Source organism: Balaenoptera physalus (assembly GCF_965194825.1).
Source record: "Balaenoptera physalus genome assembly, contig: HAP1_SCAFFOLD_30, whole genome shotgun sequence".
In the NCBI taxonomy this organism is placed as follows: Eukaryota; Metazoa; Chordata; class Mammalia; order Artiodactyla; family Balaenopteridae; genus Balaenoptera; species Balaenoptera physalus.
The window spans coordinates 1,542,701-1,570,360 of NW_028126472.1; the positions used below are offsets into that span (position 1 = coordinate 1,542,701).

The 27,660-nt window shown below is 44.4% G+C and overlaps 1 long non-coding RNA gene across 1 annotated transcript in view; it reads left to right on the top strand.

Annotated features, from left to right (window-relative positions):
* The window catches only part of LOC309653471, a 744,506-nt gene that overhangs the window by 375,053 nt on the left and 341,793 nt on the right, over positions 1–27,660 (top strand). The window lies entirely within an intron of this gene.

A 27,660-nucleotide genomic window follows, 5' to 3' on the forward strand; every position in this document is an offset into this window, starting at 1 on the left:
CCTGAATATATTCAGGAAAAAACGCATACGCCCTTTTTGGCCAACCAAGCAACCTGGAAAGGCAAATCAGCGCTACAAAGAAGTCTCGCTTCCCATCGGTCAAAAGGGCCATGCTGAAAAAAGTTTCAAAACCAGAAATGCAGGACAGGCCATGGAGAAATGGGAGCCTTGCTACACTGATGGGCGGGATGTAAATTGCCAACAGCCACTCTGGAGAAGTGTACGGTGTGTCCTGAAACATCTAAAACACACAGCTTAGAGAGCATAGGGCACTTCCACGCATGGGGGTATAAAGTGGGAAAATTAAAAATCAGCAAGACACAAGCACCCCAAAGTTTAGGGCTGCTCTGTTGACAAGGACCTCCACTTCATTCCACCTTAAATATCCCAGGAAAGCGAAAAATGGATAAAAAATTTGTGGTCCTTATGTACAATGGAATATCACTCAGCCATGAAATCAATGTCATAAGGCTAGTAGCAGCATGATGAGTGGATTTAGGTACGACGATTCTAAGTGAAATAAGTCACACAGAAAAGGACACTTCTGATAAGGTGTCACTTATAGAGGGAATGTAAAAACCGTTACACTTGAACTGAATTACAAAACAGAACAGAGTCACACAGGCAGAAAACACACTATGGCTGCTAAACGGGAAAGGTGAGGTGGGGTGATACATAAAACAAGAGTTTCAAATTAGCTCAGATACCGTTCCATAAACCCAATATGTAATAGACAAGACCTACTCCTTGCTCAGAGAACTGGACGCAACACGCCCGATTCACCGCACAAGAATATATCTGACTAGTAATAATCTTAAAACCTATGTATTGATATCTCTCTGTTAGTGTGTCAAGTAGGTGTAAAGCGGCATAAACACAGCCGTGAAAAGCAGCTAAACCCCATTATAAAAATAAATTACTTTTAAAAACCCATGAAACAAAGACAGTGAAAGAGAGAGAAATTCTTACACAATTCGTTCAGGGGCTGTGATGCAACCTGGATTGACCATATCTAGACCCACAGCTGGATGAGACATAAGGGTGGACACTCTTGGGGCTGAGAGGTTTGGTGAGGTTGGGTGAGCAAACGCAGACCCTTTAAAGTAATACTGCGTGCTACCCATCGCATGGGTCCCAAATCTCCAGGTTCAAGGGCATCTTCCTACATCAAAAACATGCATGAGAAACCCAGAAGATGGTACACCGTGTGATGGGGAAAGGTTTCTAAAACGCACCTCATTTCTCATCTCCTTGTGCTCGGGTTCGCCATTCCAGCCACTTTACTAGCAATCTCCCTACTTGGAGCATCAGCACCTTTAACCTCCTGTTCCGTACAGGTTGCAATTTGTCCTGAGGATGAACGGGAAGACAGGGAACCAATGTGAGACTAGCTCTTGGTGTTGGGACAGGCACAGGTCACTCTATTTTCCCATCAGGAAGAAGAATTAACCACACGCTCAGCCTGCCCCCCGGAACCAGAACAGGGCCTGAAGCCATCCTGCGCTTTTGCGGCCAGCTCCCGAAAAAGCGAGTTGTAAAATGGAGCTTCAGGGCACTGCAACTCACAAACCTGCACAGTTATAAATGATAACTCTCGTCCACAAATATATTGAGGGAAGGCAAAGACGAGGAATTGAAATCAAGGCAGAATTGCAGGAAACAGATTTCAGGAGGTAGATTCGAATCGCCTCTAAAGCACATGAAAAGCGGCAAAACGTTGACAATGATGCCCTTGGCCAAAAAGGGCGTATGCGTTTTTTCCTGAATATATTCAGGAAAAAACGCATACGCCCTTTTTGGCCAACCAAGCAACCTGGAAAGGCAAATCAGCGCTACAAAGAAGTCTCGCTTCCCATCGGTCAAAAGGGCCATGCTGAAAAAAGTTTCAAAACCAGAAATGCAGGACAGGCCATGGAGAAATGGGAGCCTTGCTACACTGATGGGCGGGATGTAAATTGCCAACAGCCACTCTGGAGAAGTGTACGGTGTGTCCTGAAACATCTAAAAAGCACAGCTTAGAGAGCATAGGGCACTTACACGCATGGGTGTATAAAGTGGGAAAATTAAAAATCAGCAAGACACAAGCACCCCAAAGTTTAGGGCTGCTCTGTTGACAAGGGCCTCCACTTCATTCCACCTTAAATATCCCAGGAAAGCGAAAAATGGATAAAAAATTTGTGGTCCTTATGTACAATGGAATATCACTCAGCCATGAAATCAATGTCATAAGGCTAGTAGCAGCATGATGAGTGGATTTAGGTACGACGATTCTAAGTGAAATAAGTCACACAGAAAAGGACACTTCTGATAAGGTGTCACTTATAGAGGGAATGTAAAAACCGTTACACTTGAACTGAATTACAAAACAGAACAGAGTCACACATGCAGAAAACACACTATGGCTGCTAAACGGGAAAGGTGAGGTGGGGTGATACATAAAACAAGAGTTTCAAATTAGCTCAGATACCGTTCCATAAACCCAATATGTAATAGACAAGACCTACTCCTTGCTCAGAGAACTGGACGCAACACGCCCGATTCACCGCACAAGAATATATCTGACTAGTAATAATCTTAAAACCTATGTATTGATATCTCTCTGTTAGTGTGTCAAGTAGGTGTAAAGCGGCATAAACACAGCCGTGAAAAGCAGCTAAACCCCATTATAAAAATAAATTACTTTTAAAAACCCATGAAACAAAGACAGTGAAAGAGAGAGAAATTCTTACACAATTCGTTCAGGGGCTGTGATGCAACCTGGATTGACCATATCTAGACCCACAGCTGGATGAGACATAAGGGTGGACACTCTTGGGGCTGAGAGGTTTGGTGAGGTTGGGTGAGCAAACGCAGACCCTTTAAAGTAATACTGCGTGCTACCCATCGCATGGGTCCCAAATCTCCAGGTTCAAGGGCATCTTCCTACATCAAAAACATGCATGAGAAACCCAGAAGATGGTACACCGTGTGATGGGGAAAGGTTTCTAAAACGCACCTCATTTCTCATCTCCTTGTGCTCGGGTTCGCCATTCCAGCCACTTTACTAGCAATCTCCCCACTTGGAGCATCAGCACCTTTAAACTCCTGTTCCGTACAGGTTGCAATTTGTCCTGAGGATGAACGGGAAGACAGGGAACCAATGTGAGACTAGCTCTTGGTGTTGGGACAGGCACAGGTCACTCTATTTTCCCATCAGGAAGAAGAATTAACCACACGCTCAGCCTGCCCCCCGGAACCAGAACAGGGCCTGAAGCCATCCTGCGCTTTTGCGGCCAGCTCCCGAAAAAGCGAGTTGTAAAATGGAGCTTCAGGGCACTGCAACTCACAAACCTGCACAGTTATAAATGATAACTCTCGTCCACAAATATATTGAGGGAAGGCAAAGACGAGGAATTGAAATCAAGGCAGAATTGCAGGAAACAGATTTCAGGAGGTAGATTCGAATCGCCTCTAAAGCACATGAAAAGCGGCAAAACGTTGACAATGATGCCCTTGGCCAAAAAGGGCGTATGCGTTTTTTCCTGAATATATTCAGGAAAAAACGCATACGCCCTTTTTGGCCAACCAAGCAACCTGGAAAGGCAAATCAGCGCTACAAAGAAGTCTCGCTTCCCATCGGTCAAAAGGGCCATGCTGAAAAAAGTTTCAAAACCAGAAATGCAGGACAGGCCATGGAGAAATGGGAGCCTTGCTACACTGATGGGCGGGATGTAAATTGCAAACAGCCACTCTGGAGAAGTGTACGGTGTGTCCTGAAACATCTAAAAAACACAGCTTAGAGAGCATAGGGCACTTCCACGCATGGGGGTATAAAGTGGGAAAATTAAAAATCAGCAAGACACAAGCACCCCAAAGTTTAGGGCTGCTCTGTTGACAAGGACCTCCACTTCATTCCACCTTAAATATCCCAGGAAAGCGAAAAATGGATAAAAAATTTGTGGTCCTTATGTACAATGGAATATCACTCAGCCATGAAATCAATGTCATAAGGCTAGTAGCAGCATGATGAGTGGATTTAGGTATGACGATTCTAAGTGAAATAAGTCACACAGAAAAGGACACTTCTCATAAGGTGTCACTTATAGAGGGAATGTAAAAACCGTTACACTTGAACTGAATTACAAAACAGAACAGAGTCACACATGCAGAAAACACACTATGGCTGCTAAACGGGAAAGGTGAGGTGGGGTGATACATAAAACAAGAGTTTCAAATTAGCTCAGATACCGTTCCATAAACCCAATATGTAATAGACAAGACCTACTCCTTGCTCAGAGAACTGGACGCAACACGCCCGATTCACCGCACAAGAATATATCTGACTAGTAATAATCTTAAAACCTATGTATTGATACCTCTCTGTTAGTGTGTCAAGTGGGTGTAAAGCGGCATAAACACAGCCGTGAAAAGCAGCTAAACCCCATTATAAAAATAAATTACTTTTAAAAACCCATGAAACAAAGACAGTGAAAGAGAGAGAAATTCTTACACAATTCGTTCAGGGGCTGTGATGCAACCTGGATTGACCATATCTAGACCCACAGCTGGATGAGACATAAGGGTGGACACTCTTGGGGCTGAGAGGTTTGGTGAGGTTGGGTGAGCAAACGCAGACCCTTTAAAGTAATACTGCGTGCTACCCATCGCATGGGTCCCAAATCTCCAGGTTCAAGGGCATCTTCCTACAGCAAAAACATGCATGAGAAACCCAGAAGATGGTACACCGTGTGATGGGGAAAGGTTTCTAAAACGCACCTCATTTCTCATCTCCTTGTGCTCGGGTTCGCCATTCCAGCCACTTTACTAGCAATCTCCCCACTTGGAGCATCAGCACCTTTAACCTCCTGTTCCGTACAGGTTGCAATTTGTCCTGAGGATGAACGGGAAGACAGGGAACCAATGTGAGACTAGCTCTTGGTGTTGGGACAGGCACAGGTCACTCTATTTTCCCATCAGGAAGAAGAATTAACCACACGCTCAGCCTGCCCCCCGGAACCAGAACAGGGCCTGAAGCCATCCTGCGCTTTTGCGGCCAGCTCCCGAAAAAGCGACTTGTAAAATGGAGCTTCAGGGCACTGCAACTCACAAACCTGCACAGTTATAAATGATAACTCTCGTCCACAAATATATTGAGGGAAGGCAAAGACGAGGAATTGAAATCAAGGCAGAATTGCAGGAAACAGATTTCAGGAGGTAGATTCGAATCGCCTCTAAAGCACATGAAAAGCGGCAAAACGTTGACAATGATGCCCTTGGCCAAAAAGGGCGTATGCGTTTTTTCCTGAATATATTCAGGAAAAAACGCATACGCCCTTTTTGGCCAACCAAGCAACCTGGAAAGGCAAATCAGCGCTACAAAGAAGTCTCGCTTCCCATCGGTCAAAAGGGCCATGCTGAAAAAAGTTTCAAAACCAGAAATGCAGGACAGGCCATGGAGAAATGGGAGCCTTGCTACACTGATGGGCGGGATGTAAATTGCCAACAGCCACTCTGGAGAAGTGTACGGTGTGTCCTGAAACATCTAAAAAACACAGCTTAGAGAGCATAGGGCACTTCCACGCATGGGGGTATAAAGTGGGAAAATTAAAAATCAGCAAGGCACAAGCACCCCAAAGTTTAGGGCTGCTCTGTTGACAAGGACCTCCACTTCATTCCACCTTAAATATCCCAGGAAAGCGAAAAATGGATAAAAAATTTGTGGTCCTTATGTACAATGGAATATCACTCAGCCATGAAATCAATGTCATAAGGCTAGTAGCAGCATGATGAGTGGATTTAGGTACGACGATTCTAAGTGAAATAAGTCACACAGAAAAGGACACTTCTCATAAGGTGTCACTTATAGAGGGAATGTAAAAACCGTTACACTTGAACTGAATTACAAAACAGAACAGAGTCACACATGCAGAAAACACACTATGGCTGCTAAACGGAAAGGTGAGGTGGGGTGATACATAAAACAAGAGTTTCAAATTAGCTCAGATACCGTTCCATAAACCCAATATGTAATAGACAAGACCTACTCCTTGCTCAGAGAACTGGACTCAACACGCCCGATTCACCGCACAAGAATATATCTGACTAGTAATAATCTTAAAACCTATGTATTGATATCTCTCTGTTAGTGTGTCAAGTAGGTCTAAAGCGGCATAAACACAGCCGTGAAAAGCAGCTAAACCCCATTATAAAAATAAATTACTTTTAAAAACCCATGAAACAAAGACAGTGAAAGAGAGAGAAATTCTTACACAATTCGTTCAGGGGCTGTGATGCAACCTGGATTGACCATATCTAGACCCACAGCTGGATGAGACATAAGGGTGGACACTCTTGGGGCTGAGAGGTTTGGTGAGGTTGGGTGAGCAAACGCAGACCCTTTAAAGTAATACTGCGTGCTACCCATCGCATGGGTCCCAAATCTCCAGGTTCAAGGGCATCTTCCTACAGCAAAAACATGCATGAGAAACCCAGAAGATGGTACACCGTGTGATGGGGAAAGCTTTCTAAAACGCACCTCATTTCTCATCTCCTTGTGCTCGGGTTCGCCATTCCATCCACTTTACTAGCAATCTCCCCACGTGGAGCATCAGCACCTTTAACCTCCTGTTCCGTACAGGTTGCAATTTGTCCTGAGGATGAACGGGAAGACAGGGAACCAATGAGAGACTAGCTCTTGGTGTTGGGACAGGCACAGGTCACTCTATTTTCCCATCAGGAAGAAGAATTAACCACACGCTCAGCCTGCCCCCCGGAACCAGAACAGGGCCTGAAGCTATCCTGCGCTTTTGCGGCCAGCTCCCGAAAAAGCGAGTTGTAAAATGGAGCTTCAGGGCACTCAACTCACAAACCTGCACAGTTATAAATGATAACTCTCGTCCACAAATATATTGAGGGAAGGCAAAGACGAGGAATTGAAATCAAGTCAGAATTGCCGGAAACAGATTTCAGGAGGTAGATTCGAATCGCCTCTAAAGCACATGAAAAGCAGCAAAACGTTGACAATGATGCCCTTGGCCAAAAAGGGCGTATGCGTTTTTTCCTGAATATATTTAGGAAAAAACGCATACGCCATTTGTGGCCAACCAAGCAACCTGGAAAGGCAAATCAGCGCTACAAAGAAGTCTCGCTTCCCATCGGCCAAAAGGGCCATGCTGAAAAAAGTTTCAAAACCAGAAATGCAGGACAGGCCATGGAGAAATGGGAGCCTTGCTACACTGATGGGCGGGATGTAAATTGCCAACAGCCACTCTGGAGAAGTGTACGGTGTGTCCTGAAACATCTAAAAAGCACAGCTTAGAGAGCATAGGGCACTTACACGCATGGGTGTATAAAGTGGGAAAATTAAAAATCAGCAAGACACAAGAACCCCAAAGTTTAGGGCTCCTCTGTTGACAAGGACCTCCACTTCATTCCACCTTAAATATCCCAGGAAAGCGAAAAATGGATAAAAAATTTGTGGTCCTTATGTACAATGGAATATCACTCAGCCATGAAATCAATGTCATAAGGCTAGTAGCAGCATGATGAGTGGATTTAGGTACGACGATTCTAAGTGAAATAAGTCACACAGAAAAGGACACTTCTCATAAGGTGTCACTTATAGAGGGAATGTAAAAACCGTTACACTTGAACTGAATTACAAAACAGAACAGAGTCACACATGCAGAAAACACACTATGGCTGCTAAACGGGAAAGGTGAGGTGGGGTGATACATAAAACAAGAGTTTCAAATTAGCTCAGATACCGTTCCATAAACCCAATATGTAATAGACAAGACCTACTCCTTGCTCAGAGAACTGGACGCAACACGCCCGATTCACCGCACAAGAATATATCTGACTAGTAATAATCTTAAAACCTATGTATTGATACCTCTCTGTTAGTGTGTCAAGTGGGTGTAAAGCGGCATAAACACAGCCGTGAAAAGCAGCTAAACCCCATTATAAAAATAAATTACTTTTAAAAACCCATGAAACAAAGACAGTGAAAGAGAGAGAAATTCTTACACAATTCGTTCAGGGGCTGTGATGCAACCTGGATTGACCATATCTAGACCCACAGCTGGATGAGACATAAGGGTGGACACTCTTGGGGCTGAGAGGTTTGGTGAGGTTGGGTGAGCAAACGCAGACCCTTTAAAGTAATACTGCGTGCTACCCATCGCATGGGTCCCAAATCTCCAGGTTCAAGGGCATCTTCCTACAGCAAAAACATGCATGAGAAACCCAGAAGATGGTACACCGTGTGATGGGGAAAGGTTTCTAAAACGCACCTCATTTCTCATCTCCTTGTGCTCGGGTTCGCCATTCCAGCCACTTTACTAGCAATCTCCCCACTTGGAGCATCAGCACCTTTAACCTCCTGTTCCGTACAGGTTGCAATTTGTCCTGAGGATGAACGGGAAGACAGGGAACCAATGTGAGACTAGCTCTTGGTGTTGGGACAGGCACAGGTCACTCTATTTTCCCATCAGGAAGAAGAATTAACCACACGCTCAGCCTGCCCCCCGGAACCAGAACAGGGCCTGAAGCCATCCTGCGCTTTTGCGGCCAGCTCCCGAAAAAGCGACTTGTAAAATGGAGCTTCAGGGCACTGCAACTCACAAACCTGCACAGTTATAAATGATAACTCTCGTCCACAAATATATTGAGGGAAGGCAAAGACGAGGAATTGAAATCAAGGCAGAATTGCAGGAAACAGATTTCAGGAGGTAGATTCGAATCGCCTCTAAAGCACATGAAAAGCGGCAAAACGTTGACAATGATGCCCTTGGCCAAAAAGGGCGTATGCGTTTTTTCCTGAATATATTCAGGAAAAAACGCATACGCCCTTTTTGGCCAACCAAGCAACCTGGAAAGGCAAATCAGCGCTACAAAGAAGTCTCGCTTCCCATCGGTCAAAAGGGCCATGCTGAAAAAAGTTTCAAAACCAGAAATGCAGGACAGGCCATGGAGAAATGGGAGCCTTGCTACACTGATGGGCGGGATGTAAATTGCAAACAGCCACTCTGGAGAAGTGTACGGTGTGTCCTGAAACATCTAAAAAACACAGCTTAGAGAGCATAGGGCACTTCCACGCATGGGGGTATAAAGTGGGAAAATTAAAAATCAGCAAGACACAAGCACCCCAAAGTTTAGGGCTGCTCTGTTGACAAGGACCTCCACTTCATTCCACCTTAAATATCCCAGGAAAGCGAAAAATGGATAAAAAATTTGTGGTCCTTATGTACAATGGAATATCACTCAGCCATGAAATCAATGTCATAAGGCTAGTAGCAGCATGATGAGTGGATTTAGGTACGACGATTCTAAGTGAAATAAGTCACACAGAAAAGGACACTTCTCATAAGGTGTCACTTATAGAGGGAATGTAAAAACCGTTACACTTGAACTGAATTACAAAACAGAACAGAGTCACACATGCAGAAAACACACTATGGCTGCTAAACGGGAAAGGTGAGGTGGGGTGATACATAAAACAAGAGTTTCAAATTAGCTCAGATACCGTTCCATAAACCCAATATGTAATAGACAAGACCTACTCCTTGCTCAGAGAACTGGACGCAACACGCCCGATTCACCGCACAAGAATATATCTGACTAGTAATAATCTTAAAACCTATGTATTGATATCTCTCTGTTAGTGTGTCAAGTAGGTGTAAAGCGGCATAAACACAGCCGTGAAAAGCAGCTAAACCCCATTATAAAAATAAATTACTTTTAAAAACCCATGAAACAAAGACAGTGAAAGAGAGAGAAATTCTTACACAATTCGTTCAGGGGCTGTGATGCAACCTGGATTGACCATATCTAGACCCACAGCTGGATGAGACATAAGGGTGGACACTCTTGGGGCTGAGAGGTTTGGTGAGGTTGGGTGAGCAAACGCAGACCCTTTAAAGTAATACTGCGTGCTACCCATCGCATGGGTCCCAAATCTCCAGGTTCAAGGGCATCTTTCTACATCGAAAACATGCATGAGAAACCCAGAAGATGGTACACCGTGTGATGGGGAAAGGTTTCTAAAACGCACCTCATTTCTCATCTCCTTGTGCTCGGGTTCGCCATTCCAGCCACTTTACTAGCAATCTCCCCACTTGGAGCATCAGCACCTTTAACCTCCTGTTCCGTACAGGTTGCAATTTGTCCTGAGGATGAACGGGAAGACAGGGAACCAATGTGAGACTAGCTCTTGGTGTTGGGACAGGCACAGGTCACTCTATTTTCCCATCAGGAAGAAGAATTAACCACACGCTCAGCCTGCCCCCCGGAACCAGAACAGGGCCTGAAGCCATCCTGCGCTTTTGCGGCCAGCTCCCGAAAAAGCGAGTTGTAAAATGGAGCTTCAGGGCACTGCAACTCACAAACCTGCACAGTTATAAATGATAACTCTCGTCCACAAATATATTGAGGGAAGGCAAAGACGAGGAATTGAAATCAAGGCAGAATTGCAGGAAACAGATTTCAGGAGGTAGATTCGAATCGCCTCTAAAGCACATGAAAACCGGCAAAACGTTGACAATGATGCCCTTGGCCAAAAAGGGCGTATGCGTTTTTTCCTGAATATATTCAGGAAAAAACGCATACGCCCTTTTTGGCCAACCAAGCAACCTGGAAAGGCAAATCAGCGCTACAAAGAAGTCTCGCTTCCCATCGGTCAAAAGGGCCATGCTGAAAAAAGTTTCAAAACCAGAAATGCAGGACAGGCCATGGAGAAATGGGAGCCTTGCTACACTGATGGGCGGGATGTAAATTGCCAACAGCCACTCTGGAGAAGTGTACGGTGTGTCCTGAAACATCTAAAAAACACAGCTTAGAGAACATAGGGCACTTCCACGCATGGGGGTATAAAGTGGGAAAATTAAAAATCAGCAAGACACAAGCAACCCAAAGTTTAGGGCTCCTCTGTTGACAAGGACCTCCACTTCATTCCACCTTAAATATCCCAGGAAAGCGAAAAATGGATAAAAAATTTGTGGTCCTTATGTACAATGGAATATCACTCAGCCATGAAATCAATGTCATAAGGCTAGTAGCAGCATGATGAGTGGATTTAGGTACGACGATTCTAAGTGAAATAAGTCACACAGAAAAGGACACTTCTCATAAGGTGTCACTTATAGAGGGAATGTAAAAACCGTTACACTTGAACTGAATTACAAAACAGAACAGAGTCACACATGCAGAAAACACACTATGGCTGCTAAACGGGAAAGGTGAGGTGGGGTGATACATAAAACAAGAGTTTCAAATTAGCTCAGATACCGTTCCATAAACCCAATATGTAATAGACAAGGCCGACTCCTTGCTCAGAGAACTGGACTCAACACGCCCGATTCACCGCACAAGAATATATCTGACTAGTAATAATCTTAAAACCTATGTATTGATATCTCTCTGTTAGTGCGTCAAGTAGGTGTAAAGCGGCATAAACACAGCCGTGAAAAGCAGCTAAACCCCATTATAAACATAAATTACTTTTAAAAACCCATGAAACAAAGACAGTGAAAGAGAGAGAAATTCTTACACAATTCGTTCAGGGGCTGTGATGCAACCTGGATTGACCATATCTAGACCCACAGCTGGATGAGACATAAGGGTGGACACTCTTGGGGCTGAGAGGTTTGGTGAGGTTGGGTGAGCAAACGCAGACCCTTTAAAGTAATACTGTGTGCTACCCATCGCATGGGTCCCAAATCTCCAGGTTCAAGGGCATCTTCCTACATCGAAAACATGCATGAGAAACCCAGAAGATGGTACACCGTGTGATGGGGAAAGGTTTCTAAAATGCACCTCATTTCTCATCTCCTTGTGCTCGGGTTCGCCATTCCAGCCACTTTACTAGCAATCTCCCCATTTGGAGCATCAGCACCTTTAACCTCCTGTTCCGTACAGGTTGCAATTTGTCCTGAGGATGAACGGGAAGACAGGGAACCAATGAGAGACTAGCTCTTGGTGTTGGGACAGGCACAGATCACTCTATTTTCCAGTCAGGAAGAAGAATTAACCACACGCTCAGCCTGCCCCCCGGAACCAGAACAGGGCCTGAAGCCATCCTGCGCTTTTGCGGCCAGCTCCCGAAAAAGCGAGTTGTAAAATGGAGCTTCAGGGCACTGCAACCCACAAACCTGCACAGTTATAAATGATAACTCTCGTCCACAAATATATTGAGGGAAGGCAAAGATGAGGAATTGAAATCAAGGCAGAATTGCAGGAAACAGATTTCAGGAGGTAGATTCGAATCGCCTCTAAAGCACATGAAAAGCGGCAAAACGTTGAAAATGATGCCCTTGGCCAAAAAGGGCGTATGCGTTTTTTCCTGAATATATTCAGGAAAAAACGCATACGCCCTTTTTGGCCAACCAAGCAACCTGGAAAGGCAAATCAGCGCTACAAAGAAGTCTCGCTTCCCATCGGTCAAAAGGGCCATGCTGAAAAAAGTTTCAAAACCAGAAATGCAGGACAGGCCATGGAGAAATGGGAGCCTTGCTACACTGATGGGCGGGATGTAAATTGCCAATAGCCACTCTGGAGAAGTGTACGGTGTGTCCTGAAACATCTAAAAAGCACAGCTTAGAGAGCATTGGGCACTTACACGCATGGGTGTATAAAGTGGGAAAATTAAAAATCAGCAAGACACAAGCACCCCAAAGTTTAGGGCTGCTCTGTTGACAAGGACCTCCACTTCATTCCACCTTAAATATCCCAGGAAAGCGAAAAATGGATAAAAAATTTGTGGTCCTTATGTACAATGGAATATCACTCAGCCATGAAATCAATGTCATAAGGCTAGTAGCAGCATGATGAGTGGATTTAGGTACGACGATTCTAAGTGAAATAAGTCACACAGAAAAGGACACTTCTGATAAGGTGTCACTTATAGAGGGAATGTAAAAACCGTTACACTTGAACTGAATTACAAAACAGAACAGAGTCACAGAGGCAGAAAACACACTATGGCTGCTAAACGGGAAAGGTGAGGTTGGGTGATACATAAAACAAGAGTTTCAAATTAGCTCAGATACCGTTCCATAAACCCAATATGTAATAGACAAGACCTACTCCTTGCTCAGAGAACTGGACGCAACACGCCCGATTCACCGCACAAGAATATATCTGACTAGTAATAATCTTAAAACCTATGTATTGATATCTCTCTGTTAGTGTGTCAAGTAGGTGTAAAGCGGCATAAACACAGCCGTGAAAAGCAGCTAAACCCCATTATAAAAATAAATTACTTTTAAAAACCCATGAAACAAAGACAGTGAAAGAGAGAGAAATTCTTACACAATTCGTTCAGGGGCTGTGATGCAACCTGGATTGACCATATCTAGACCCACAGCTGGATGAGACATAAGGGTGGACACTCTTGGGGCTGAGAGGTTTGGTGAGGTTGGGTGAGCAAACGCAGACCCTTTAAAGTAATACTGCGTGCTACCCATCGCATGGGTCCCAAATCTCCAGGTTCAAGGGCATCTTCCTACATCGAAAACATGCATGAGAAACCCAGAAGATGGTACACCGTGTGATGGGGAAAGGTTTCTAAAACGCACCTCATTTCTCATCTCCTTGTGCTCGGGTTCGCCATTCCAGCCACTTTACTAGCAATCTCCCCACTTGGAGCATCAGCACCTTTAACCTCCTGTTCCGTACAGGTTGCAATTTGTCCTGAGGATGAACGGGAAGACAGGGAACCAATGTGAGACTAGCTCTTGGTGTTGGGACAGGCACAGGTCACTCTATTTTCCCATCAGGAAGAAGAATTAACCACACGCTCAGCCTGCCCCCCGGAACCAGAACAGGGCCTGAAGCCATCCTGCGCTTTTGCGGCCAGCTCCCGAAAAAGCGAGTTGTAAAATGGAGCTTCAGGGCACTGCAACTCACAAACCTGCAGAGTTATAAATGATAACTCTCGTCCACAAATATATTGAGGGAAGGCAAAGACGAGGAATTGAAATCAAGGCAGAATTGCAGGAAACAGATTTCAGGAGGTAGATTCGAATCGCCTCTAAAGCACATGAAAAGCGGCAAAACGTTGACAATGATGCCCTTGGCCAAAAAGGGCGTATGCGTTTTTTCCTGAATATATTCAGGAAAAAACGCATACGCCCTTTTTGGCCAACCAAGCAACCTGGAAAGGCAAATCAGCGCTACAAAGAAGTCTCGCTTCCCATCGGTCAAAAGGGCCATGCTGAAAAAAGTTTCAAAACCAGAAATGCAGGACAGGCCATGGAGAAATGGGAGCCTTGCTACACTGATGGGCGGGATGTAAATTGCCAACAGCCACTCTGGAGAAGTGTACGGTGTGTCCTGAAACATCTAAAAAACACAGCTTAGAGAACATAGGGCACTTCCACGCATGGGGGTATAAAGTGGGAAAATTAAAAATCAGCAAGACACAAGCAACCCAAAGTTTAGGGCTCCTCTGTTGACAAGGACCTCCACTTCATTCCACCTTAAATATCCCAGGAAAGCGAAAAATGGATAAAAAATTTGTGGTCCTTATGTACAATGGAATATCACTCAGCCATGAAATCAATGTCATAAGGCTAGTAGCAGCATGATGAGTGGATTTAGGTACGACGATTCTAAGTGAAATAAGTCACACAGAAAAGGACACTTCTCATAAGGTGTCACTTATAGAGGGAATGTAAAAACCGTTACACTTGAACTGAATTACAAAACAGAACAGAGTCACAGAGGCAGAAAACACACTATGGCTGCTAAACGGGAAAGGTGAGGTTGGGTGATACATAAAACAAGAGTTTCAAATTAGCTCAGATACCGTTCCATAAACCCAATATGTAATAGACAAGACCTACTCCTTGCTCAGAGAACTGGACGCAACACGCCCGATTCACCGCACAAGAATATATCTGACTAGTAATAATCTTAAAACCTATGTATTGATATCTCTCTGTTAGTGTGTCAAGTAGGTGTAAAGCGGCATAAACACAGCCGTGAAAAGCAGCTAAACCCCATTATAAAAATAAATTACTTTTAAAAACCCATGAAACAAAGACAGTGAAAGAGAGAGAAATTCTTACACAATTCGTTCAGGGGCTGTGATGCAACCTGGATTGACCATATCTAGACCCACAGCTGGATGAGACATAAGGGTGGACACTCTTGGGGCTGAGAGGTTTGGTGAGGTTGGGTGAGCAAACGCAGACCCTTTAAAGTAATACTGCGTGCTACCCATCGCATGGGTCCCAAATCTCCAGGTTCAAGGGCATCTTTCTACATCGAAAACATGCATGAGAAACCCAGAAGATGGTACACCGTGTGATGGGGAAAGGTTTCTAAAACGCACCTCATTTCTCATCTCCTTGTGCTCGGGTTCGCCATTCCAGCCACTTTACTAGCAATCTCCCCACTTGGAGCATCAGCACCTTTAACCTCCTGTTCCGTACAGGTTGCAATTTGTCCTGAGGATGAACGGGAAGACAGGGAACCAATGTGAGACTAGCTCTTGGTGTTGGGACAGGCACAGGTCACTCTATTTTCCCATCAGGAAGAAGAATTAACCACACGCTCAGCCTGCCCCCCGGAACCAGAACAGGGCCTGAAGCCATCCTGCGCTTTTGCGGCCAGCTCCCGAAAAAGCGAGTTGTAAAATGGAGCTTCAGGGCACTGCAACTCACAAACCTGCACAGTTATAAATGATAACTCTCGTCCACAAATATATTGAGGGAAGGCAAAGACGAGGAATTGAAATCAAGGCAGAATTGCAGGAAACAGATTTCAGGAGGTAGATTCGAATCGCCTCTAAAGCACATGAAAACCGGCAAAACGTTGACAATGATGCCCTTGGCCAAAAAGGGCGTATGCGTTTTTTCCTGAATATATTCAGGAAAAAACGCATACGCCCTTTTTGGCCAACCAAGCAACCTGGAAAGGCAAATCAGCGCTACAAAGAAGTCTCGCTTCCCATCGGTCAAAAGGGCCATGCTGAAAAAAGTTTCAAAACCAGAAATGCAGGACAGGCCATGGAGAAATGGGAGCCTTGCTACACTGATGGGCGGGATGTAAATTGCCAACAGCCACTCTGGAGAAGTGTACGGTGTGTCCTGAAACATCTAAAAAACACAGCTTAGAGAACATAGGGCACTTCCACGCATGGGGGTATAAAGTGGGAAAATTAAAAATCAGCAAGACACAAGCAACCCAAAGTTTAGGGCTCCTCTGTTGACAAGGACCTCCACTTCATTCCACCTTAAATATCCCAGGAAAGCGAAAAATGGATAAAAAATTTGTGGTCCTTATGTACAATGGAATATCACTCAGCCATGAAATCAATGTCATAAGGCTAGTAGCAGCATGATGAGTGGATTTAGGTACGACGATTCTAAGTGAAATAAGTCACACAGAAAAGGACACTTCTCATAAGGTGTCACTTATAGAGGGAATGTAAAAACCGTTACACTTGAACTGAATTACAAAACAGAACAGAGTCACACATGCAGAAAACACACTATGGCTGCTAAACGGGAAAGGTGAGGTGGGGTGATACATAAAACAAGAGTTTCAAATTAGCTCAGATACCGTTCCATAAACCCAATATGTAATAGACAAGGCCGACTCCTTGCTCAGAGAACTGGACTCAACACGCCCGATTCACCGCACAAGAATATATCTGACTAGTAATAATCTTAAAACCTATGTATTGATATCTCTCTGTTAGTGCGTCAAGTAGGTGTAAAGCGGCATAAACACAGCCGTGAAAAGCAGCTAAACCCCATTATAAACATAAATTACTTTTAAAAACCCATGAAACAAAGACAGTGAAAGAGAGAGAAATTCTTACACAATTCGTTCAGGGGCTGTGATGCAACCTGGATTGACCATATCTAGACCCACAGCTGGATGAGACATAAGGGTGGACACTCTTGGGGCTGAGAGGTTTGGTGAGGTTGGGTGAGCAAACGCAGACCCTTTAAAGTAATACTGTGTGCTACCCATCGCATGGGTCCCAAATCTCCAGGTTCAAGGGCATCTTCCTACATCGAAAACATGCATGAGAAACCCAGAAGATGGTACACCGTGTGATGGGGAAAGGTTTCTAAAATGCACCTCATTTCTCATCTCCTTGTGCTCGGGTTCGCCATTCCAGCCACTTTACTAGCAATCTCCCCATTTGGAGCATCAGCACCTTTAACCTCCTGTTCCGTACAGGTTGCAATTTGTCCTGAGGATGAACGGGAAGACAGGGAACCAATGAGAGACTAGCTCTTGGTGTTGGGACAGGCACAGATCACTCTATTTTCCAGTCAGGAAGAAGAATTAACCACACGCTCAGCCTGCCCCCCGGAACCAGAACAGGGCCTGAAGCCATCCTGCGCTTTTGCGGCCAGCTCCCGAAAAAGCGAGTTGTAAAATGGAGCTTCAGGGCACTGCAACCCACAAACCTGCACAGTTATAAATGATAACTCTCGTCCACAAATATATTGAGGGAAGGCAAAGATGAGGAATTGAAATCAAGGCAGAATTGCAGGAAACAGATTTCAGGAGGTAGATTCGAATCGCCTCTAAAGCACATGAAAAGCGGCAAAACGTTGAAAATGATGCCCTTGGCCAAAAAGGGCGTATGCGTTTTTTCCTGAATATATTCAGGAAAAAACGCATACGCCCTTTTTGGCCAACCAAGCAACCTGGAAAGGCAAATCAGCGCTACAAAGAAGTCTCGCTTCCCATCGGTCAAAAGGGCCATGCTGAAAAAAGTTTCAAAACCAGAAATGCAGGACAGGCCATGGAGAAATGGGAGCCTTGCTACACTGATGGGCGGGATGTAAATTGCCAATAGCCACTCTGGAGAAGTGTACGGTGTGTCCTGAAACATCTAAAAAGCACAGCTTAGAGAGCATTGGGCACTTACACGCATGGGTGTATAAAGTGGGAAAATTAAAAATCAGCAAGACACAAGCACCCCAAAGTTTAGGGCTGCTCTGTTGACAAGGACCTCCACTTCATTCCACCTTAAATATCCCAGGAAAGCGAAAAATGGATAAAAAATTTGTGGTCCTTATGTACAATGGAATATCACTCAGCCATGAAATCAATGTCATAAGGCTAGTAGCAGCATGATGAGTGGATTTAGGTACGACGATTCTAAGTGAAATAAGTCACACAGAAAAGGACACTTCTCATAAGGTGTCACTTATAGAGGGAATGTAAAAACCGTTACACTTGAACTGAATTACAAAACAGAACAGAGTCACACATGCAGAAAACACACTATGGCTGCTAAACGGGAAAGGTGAGGTGGGGTGATACATAAAACAAGAGTTTCAAATTAGCTCAGATACCGTTCCATAAACCCAATATGTAATAGACAAGACCTACTCCTTGCTCAGAGAACTGGACTCAACACGCCCGATTCACCGCACAAGAATATATCTGACTAGTAATAATCTTAAAACCTGTGTATTGATATCTCTCTGTTAGTGTGTCAAGTAGGTGTAAAGCGGCATAAACACAGCCGTGAAAAGCAGCTAAACCCCATTATAAAAATAAATTACTTTTAAAAACCCATGAAACAAAGACAGTGAAAGAGAGAGAAATTCTTACACAATTCTTTCAGGGGCTGTGATGCAACCTGGATTGACCATATCTAGACCCACAGCTGGATGAGACATAAGGGTGGACACTCTTGGGGCTGAGAGGTTTGGTGAGGTTGGGTGAGCAAACGCAGACCCTTTAAAGTAATACTGCGTGCTACCCATCGCATGGGTCCCAAATCTCCAGGTTCAAGGGCATCTTCCTACAGCAAAAACATGCATGAGAAACCCAGAAGATGGTACACCGTGTGATGGGGAAAGGTTTCTAAAACGCACCTCATTTCTCATCTCCTTGTGCTCGGGTTCGCCATTCCAGCCACTTTACTAGCAATCTCCCCACGTGGAGCATCAGCACCTTTAACCTCCTGTTCCGTACAGGTTGCAATTTGTCCTGAGGATGAACGGGAAGACAGGGAACCAATGAGAGACTAGCTCTTGGTGTTGGGACAGGCACAGATCACTCTATTTTCCCATCAGGAAGAAGAATTAACCACACGCTCAGCCTGCCCCCCGGAACCAGAACAGGGCCTGAAGCCATCCTGCGCTTTTGCGGCCAGCTCCCGAAAAAGCGAGTTGTAAAATGGAGCTTTAGGGCACTGCAACTCACAAACCTGCACAGTTATAAATGATAACTCTCGTCCACAAATATATTGAGGGAAGGCAAAGACGAGGAATTGAAATCAAGTCAGAATTGCCGGAAACAGATTTCAGGAGGTAGATTCGAATCGCCTCTAAAGCACATGAAAAGCAGCAAAACGTTGACAATGATGCCCTTGGCCAAAAAGGGCGTATGCGTTTTTTCCTGAATATATTCAGGAAAAAACGCATACGCCCTTTTTGGCCAACCAAGCAACCTGGAAATGCAAATCAGCGCTACAAAGAACTCTCGCTTCCCATCGGTCAAAAGGGCCATGCTGAAAAAAGTTTCAAAACCAGAAATGCAGGACAGGCCATGGAGAAATGGGAGCCTTGCTACACTGATGGGCGGGATGTAAATTGCCAATAGCCACTCTGGAGAAGTGTACGGTGTGTCCTGAAACATCTAAAAAGCACAGCTTAGAGAGCATAGGGCACTTACACGCATGGGTGTATAAAGTGGGAAAATTAAAAATCAGCAAGACACAAGCACCCCAAACTTTAGGGCTGCTCTGTTGACAAGGACCTCCACTTCATTCCACCTTAAATATCCCAGGAAAGCGAAAAATGGATAAAAAATTTGTGGTCCTTATGTACAATGGAATATCACTCAGCCATGAAATCAATGTCATAAGGCTAGTAGCAGCATGATGAGTGGATTTAGGTACGACGATTCTAAGTGAAATAAGTCACACAGAAAAGGACACTTCTCATAAGGTGTCACTTAAAGAGGGAATGTAAAAACCGTTACACTTGAAATGAATTACAAAACAGAACAGAGTCACACATGCAGAAAACACACTATGGCTGCTTAACGGGAAAGGTGAGGTGGGGTGATACATAAAACAAGAGTTTCAAATTAGCTCAGATACCGTTCCATAAACCCAATATGTAATAGACAAGACCTACTCCTTGCTCAGAGAACTGGACTCAAGACGCCCGATTCACCGCACAAGAATATATCTGACTAGTAATAATCTTAAAACATATGTATTGATATCTCTCTGTTAGTGTGTCAAGTGGGTGTAAAGCGTAATAAACACAGCCGTGAAAAGCATCTAAACCCCATTATAAAAATAAATTACTTTTAAAAACCCATGAAACAAAGACAGTAAAAGAGAGAGAAATTCTTACACAATTCGTTCAGGGGCTGTGATGCAACCTGGATTGACCATATCTAGACCCACAGCTGGATGAGACATAAGGGTGGACACTCTTGGGGCTGAGAGGTTTGGTGAGGTTGGGTGAGCAAACGCAGACCCTTTAAAGTAATACTGCGTGCTACCCATCGCATGGGTCCCAAATCACCAGGTTCAAGGGCATCTTCCTACATCGAAAACATGCATGAGAAACCCAGAAGATGGTACACCGTGTGATGGGGAAAGGTTTCTAAAACGCACCTCATTTCTCATCTCCTTGTGCTCGGGTTCGCCATTCCAGCCACTTTACTAGCAATCTCCCCACTTGGAGCATCAGCACCTTTAACCTCCTGTTCCGTACAGGTTGCAATTTGTCCTGAGGATGAACGGGAAGACAGGGAACCAATGAGAGACTAGCTCTTGGTGTTGGGACAGGCACAGGTCACTCTATTTTCCCATCAGGAAGAAGAATTAACCACACGCTCAGCCTGCCCCCCGGAACCAGAACAGGGCCTGAAGCCATCCTGTGCTTTTGCGGCCAGCTCCCGAAAAAGCGAGTTGTAAAATGGTGCTTCAGGGCACTGCAATTCACAAACCTGCACAGTTATAAATGATAACTCTCGTCCACAAATATATTGACGGAAGGCAAAGATGAGGAATTGAAATCAAGGCAGAATTGCAGGAAACAGATTTCAGGAGGTAGATTCGAATCGTCTTTAAAGCACATGAAATGCGGCAAAACGTTGACAATGATGCCCTTGGCCAAAAAGGGCGTATGCGATTTTACCTGAATATATTCAGGAAAAAACGCATACGCCCTTTTTGGCCAACCAAGCAACCTGGAAAGGCAAATCAGCGCTACAAAGAAGTCTCGCTTCACATCGGTCAAAAGGGCCATGCTGAAAAAAGTGTCAAAACCAGAAATGCAGGACAGGCCATGGAGAAATGGGAGCTTTGCTACACGGATGGGCGGGATGTAAATTGCCAACAGCCACTCTGGAGAAGTGTACGGTGTGTCCTGAAACATCTAAAAACACAGCTTAGAGAGCATAGGGCACTTCCACGCATGGGGGTATAAAGTGGGAAAATTAAAATTCAGCAAGACACAAGCACCCCAAAGTTTAGGGCTGCTCTGTTGACAAGGACCTCCACTTCATTCCACCTTAAATATCCCAGGAAAGCGAAAAATGGATAAAAAATTTGTGGTCCTTATGTACAATGGAATATCACTCAGCCATGAAATCAATGTCATAAGGCTAGTAGCAGCATGATGAGTGGATTTAGGTACGACGATTCCAAGTGAAATAAGTCACACAGAAAAGGACACATCTCATAAGGTGTCACTTATAGAGGGAATGTAAAAACCGTTACACTTCAACTGAATTACAAAACAGAACAGAGTCACACATGCAGAAAACACACTATGGCTGCTTAAAGGGAAAGGTGAAGTGGGGTGATACATAAAACAAGAGTTTCAAATTAGCTCAGATACCGTTCCATAAACCCAATATGTAATAGACAAGACCTACTCCTTGCTCAGAGAACTGGACTCAACATGCCCGATTCACCGCACAAGAATATATCTGACTAGTAATAATCTTAAAACCTATGTATTGATATCTCTCTGTTAGTGTGTCAAGTGGGTGTAAAGCGGCATAAACACAGCCGTGAAAAGCAGCTAAACCCCATTATAAAAATAAATTACTTTTAAAAACCCATGAAACAAAGACAGTGAAAGAGAGAGAAATTCTTACACAATTCGTTCAGGGTCTGTGATGCCACCTGGATTGACCATATCTAGACCCACAACTGGATGAGACATAAGGGTGGACACTCTTGTGGCTGATAGGTTTGGTGAGGTTGGGTGAGCAAACGCAGACCCTTTAAAGTAATACTGCGTGCTACCCATCGCATGGTTCCCAAATCTCCAGGTTCAAGGGCATCTTCCTACATCAAAAACTTGCATGAGAAACCCAGAAGATGGTACGCCGTGTGATGGGGAAAGGTTTCTAAAACGCACCTCGTTTCTCATCTCCTTGTGCTTGGGTTCGCCATTCCAGCCACTTTACTAGCAATCTCCCTACTTGGAGCATCAGCACCTTTAACCTCCTGTTCCATACAGGTTGCAATTTGTCCTGAGGATGAACGGGAAGACGGGGAACCAATGAGAGACTAGCTCTTGGTGTTGGGACAGGCACAGGTCACTCTATTTTCCCATCAGGAAGAAGAATTAACCACAGGCTCAGCCTGCCCCCTGGAACCAGAACAGGGCCTGAAGTCATCCTGCGATTTGCGGCCAGCTCCCGAAAAAGCGAGATGTAAAATGGAGCTTCAGGGCACTGCAACCCACAAACCTGCACAGTTATAAATGATAACTCTCGTCCACAAATATATTGAGGGAAGGCAAAGATGAGGAATTTGAATCAAGGCAGAATTGCAGGAAACAGATTTCAGGAGGTAGATTCGAATCGCCTCTAAAGCACATGAAAAGCGGCAAAACGTTGGCAATGATGCCCTTGGCCAAAAAGGGCGTATGCGTTTTTTCCTGAATATATTCAGGAAAAAACGCATACGCCCTTTTTGGCCAACCAAGCAACCTGGAAAGGCAAATCAGCGCTACAAAGAAGTCTCGCTTCCCATCGGTCAAAAGGGCCATGCTGAAAAAAGTTTCAAAACCAGAAATGCAGGACAGGCCATGGAGAAATGGGAGCCTTGCTACATTGATGGGCGGGATGTAAATTGCCAATAGCCACTCTGGAGAAGTGTACGGTGTGTCCTGAAACATCTAAAAAGCACAGCTTAGAGAGCATAGGGCACTTACACGCATGGGTGTATAAAGTGGGAAAACTAAAAATCAGCAAGACACAAGCACCCCAAAGTTTAGGGCTGCTCTGTTGACAAGGACCTCCACTTCATTCCACCTTAAATATCCCAGGAAAGCGAAAAATGGATAAAAATTTGTGGTCCTTATGTACAATGGAATATCACTCAGCCATGAAATCAATGTCATAAGGCTAGTAGCAGCATGATGAGTGGATTTAGGTACGACGATTCTAAGTGAAATAAGTCACACAGAAAAGGACACTTCTCATAAGGTGTCACTTATAGAGGGAATGTAAAAACCGTTACACTTGAACTGAATTACAAAACAGAACAGAGTCACACATGCAGAAAACACACTATGGCTGCTAAACGGGAAAGGTGAGGTGGGGTGATACATAAAACAAGAGTTTCAAATTAGCTCAGATACCGTTCCATAAACCCAATATGTAATAGACAAGACCTACTCCTTGCTCAGAGAACTGGACTCAACACGCCCGATTCACCGCACAAGAATATATCTGACTAGTAATAATCTTAAAACCTATGTATTGATATCTCTCTGTTAGTGTGTCAAGTAGGTGTAAAGCGGCATAAACACAGCCGTGAAAAGCAGCTAAACCCCATTATAAAAATAAATTACTTTTAAAAACCCATGAAACAAAGACAGTGAAAGAGAGAGAAATTCTTACACAATTTGTTCAGGGTCTGTGATGCAACCTGGATTGACCATATCTAGACCCACAGCTGGATGAGACATAAGGGTGGACACTCTTGGGGCTGAGAGGTTTGGTGAGGTTGGGTGAGCAAACGCAGACCCTTTAAAGTAATACTGCGTGCTACCCATCGCATGGGTCCCAAATCTACAGGTTCAAGGGCATCTTCCTACATCGAAAACATGCATGAAAAACCCAGAAGATGGTACACCGTGTGATGGGGAAAGGTTTCTAAAACGCACCTCATTTCTCATCTCCTTGTGCTCGGCTTCGCCATTCCAGCCACTTTACTAGCAATCTCCCTATTTGGAGCATCAGCACCATTAACCTCTTGTTCCGTACAGGTTGCAATTTGCCCTGAGGATGAACGGGAAGATGCGGAACCAATGAGAGACTAGTTCTTGGTTTTGGGACAGGCACAGGTCACTCTATTTTCCCATCAGGAAGAAGAATTAACCACAGGCTCAGCCTGCCCCCTGGAACCAGAACAGGGCCTGAAGCCATCCTGCGCTTTTGCGGCCAGCTCCCGAAAAAGCGAGTTGTAAAATGGAGCTTCAGGGCACTGCAATTCACAAACCTGCACAGTTATAAATGATAACTCTCGTCCACAAATATATTGAGGGAAGGCAAAGACGAGGAATTGAAATCAAGGCAGAATTGCAGGAAACAGATTTCAGGAGGTAGATTCGAATCGCCTCTAAAGCACATGAAAAGCGGCAAAACGTTGACAATGATGCCCTTGGCCAAAAAGGGCGTATGCGTTTTTTCCTGAATATATTCAGGAAAAAACGCATACGCCCTTTTTGGCCAACCAAGCAACCTGGAAAGGCAAATCAGCGCTACAAAGAAGTCTCGCTTCCCATCGGTCAAAAGGGCCATGCTGAAAAAAGTTTCAAAACCAGAAATGCAGGACAGGCCATGGAGAAATGGGAGCCTTGCTACACTGATGGGCGGGATGTAAATTGCAAACAGCCACTCTGGAGAAGTGTACGGTGTGTCCTGAAACATCTAAAAAACACAGCTTAGAGAGCATAGGGCACTTCCACGCATGGGGGTATAAAGTGGGAAAATTAAAAATCAGCAAGACACAAGCACCCCAAAGTTTAGGGCTGCTCTGTTGACAAGGACCTCCACTTCATTCCACCTTAAATATCCCAGGAAAGCGAAAAATGGATAAAAAATTTGTGGTCCTTATGTACAATGGAATATCACTCAGCCATGAAATCAATGTCATAAGGCTAGTAGCAGCATGATGAGTGGATTTAGGTACGACGATTCTAAGTGAAATAAGTCACACAGAAAAGGACACTTCTCATAAGGTGTCACTTATAGAGGGAATGTAAAAACCGTTACACTTGAACTGAATTACAAAACAGAACAGAGTCACACATGCAGAAAACACACTATGGCTGCTAAACGGGAAAGGTGAGGTGGGGTGATACATAAAACAAGAGTTTCAAATTAGCTCAGATACCGTTCCATAAACCCAATATGTAATAGACAAGACCTACTCCTTGCTCAGAGAACTGGACTCAACACGCCCGATTCACCGCACAAGAATATATCTGACTAGTAATAATCTTAAAACCTATGTATTGATATCTCTCTGTTAGTGTGTCAAGTAGGTCTAAAGCGGCATAAACACAGCCGTGAAAAGCAGCTAAACCCCATTATAAAAATAAATTACTTTTAAAAACCCATGAAACAAAGACAGTGAAAGAGAGAGAAATTCTTACACAATTCGTTCAGGGGCTGTGATGCAACCTGGATTGACCATATCTAGACCCACAGCTGGATGAGACATAAGGGTGGACACTCTTGGGGCTGAGAGGTTTGGTGAGGTTGGGTGAGCAAACGCAGACCCTTTAAAGTAATACTGCGTGCTACCCATCGCATGGGTCCCAAATCTCCAGGTTCAAGGGCATCTTCCTACAGCAAAAACATGCATGAGAAACCCAGAAGATGGTACACCGTGTGATGGGGAAAGGTTTCTAAAACGCACCTCATTTCTCATCTCCTTGTGCTCGGGTTCGCCATTCCAGCCACTTTACTAGCAATCTCCCCACGTGGAGCATCAGCACCTTTAACCTCCTGTTCCGTACAGGTTGCAATTTGTCCTGAGGATGAACGGGAAGACAGGGAACCAATGAGAGACTAGCTCTTGGTGTTGGGACAGGCACAGGTCACTCTATTTTCCCATCAGGAAGAAGAATTAACCACACGCTCAGCCTGCCCCCCGGAACCAGAACAGGGCCTGAAGCTATCCTGCGCTTTTGCGGCCAGCTCCCGAAAAAGCGAGTTGTAAAATGGAGCTTCAGGGCACTGCAACTCACAAACCTGCACAGTTATAAATGATAACTCTCGTCCACAAATATATTGAGGGAAGGCAAAGACGAGGAATTGAAATCAAGTCAGAATTGCCGGAAACAGATTTCAGGAGGTAGATTCGAATCGCCTCTAAAGCACATGAAAAGCAGCAAAACGTTGACAATGATGCCCTTGGCCAAAAAGGGCGTATGCGTTTCTTCCTGAATATATTCAGGAAAAAACGCATACGCCCTTTTTGGCCAACCAAGCAACCTGGAAAGGCAAATCAGCGCTACAAAGAAGTCTCGCTTCCCATCGGTCAAAAGGGCCATGCTGAAAAAAGTTTCAAAACCAGAAATGCAGGACAGGCCATGGAGAAATGGGAGCCTTGCTACACTGATGGGCGGGATGTAAATTGCCAATAGCCACTCTGGAGAAGTGTACGGTGTGTCCTGAAACATCTAAAAAGCACAGCTTAGAGAGCATAGGGCACTTACACGCATGGGTGTATAAAGTGGGAAAATTAAAAATCAGCAAGACACAAGCACCCCAAAGTTTAGGGCTGCTCTGTTGACAAGGACCTCCACTTCATTCCACCTTAAATATCCCAGGAAAGCGAAAAATGGATAAAAAATTTGTGGTCCTTATGTACAATGGAATATCACTCAGCCATGAAATCAATGTCATAAGGCTAGTAGCAGCATGATGAGTGGATTTAGGTACGACGATTCTAAGTGAAATAAGTCACACAGAAAAGGACACTTCTCATAAGGTGTCACTTATAGAGGGAATGTAAAAACCGTTACACTTGAACTGAATTACAAAACAGAACAGAGTCACACATGCAGAAAACACACTATGGCTGCTAAACGGGAAAGGTGAGGTTGGGTGATACATAAAACAAGAGTTTCAAATTAGCTCAGATACCGTTCCATAAACCCAATATGTAATAGACAAGACCTACTCCTTGCTCAGAGAACTGGACTCAACACGCCCGATTCACCGCACAAGAATATATCTGACTAGTAATAATCTTAAAACCTATGTATTGATATCTCTCTGTTAGTGTGTCAAGTAGGTGTAAAGCGGCATAAACACAGCCGTGAAAAGCAGCTAAACCCCATTATAAAAATAAATTACTTTTAAAAACCCATGAAACAAAGACAGTGAAAGAGAGAGAAATTCTTACACAATTCTTTCAGGGGCTGTGATGCAACCTGGATTGACCATATCTAGACCCACAGCTGGATGAGACATAAGGGTGGACACTCTTGGGGCTGAGAGGTTTGGTGAGGTTGGGTGAGCAAACGCAGACCCTTTAAAGTAATACTGCGTGCTACCCATCGCATGGGTCCCAAATCTCCAGGTTCAAGGGCATCTTCCTACAGCAAAAACATGCATGAGAAACCCAGAAGATGGTACACCGTGTGATGGGGAAAGGTTTCTAAAACGCACCTCATTTCTCATCTCCTTGTGCTCGGGTTC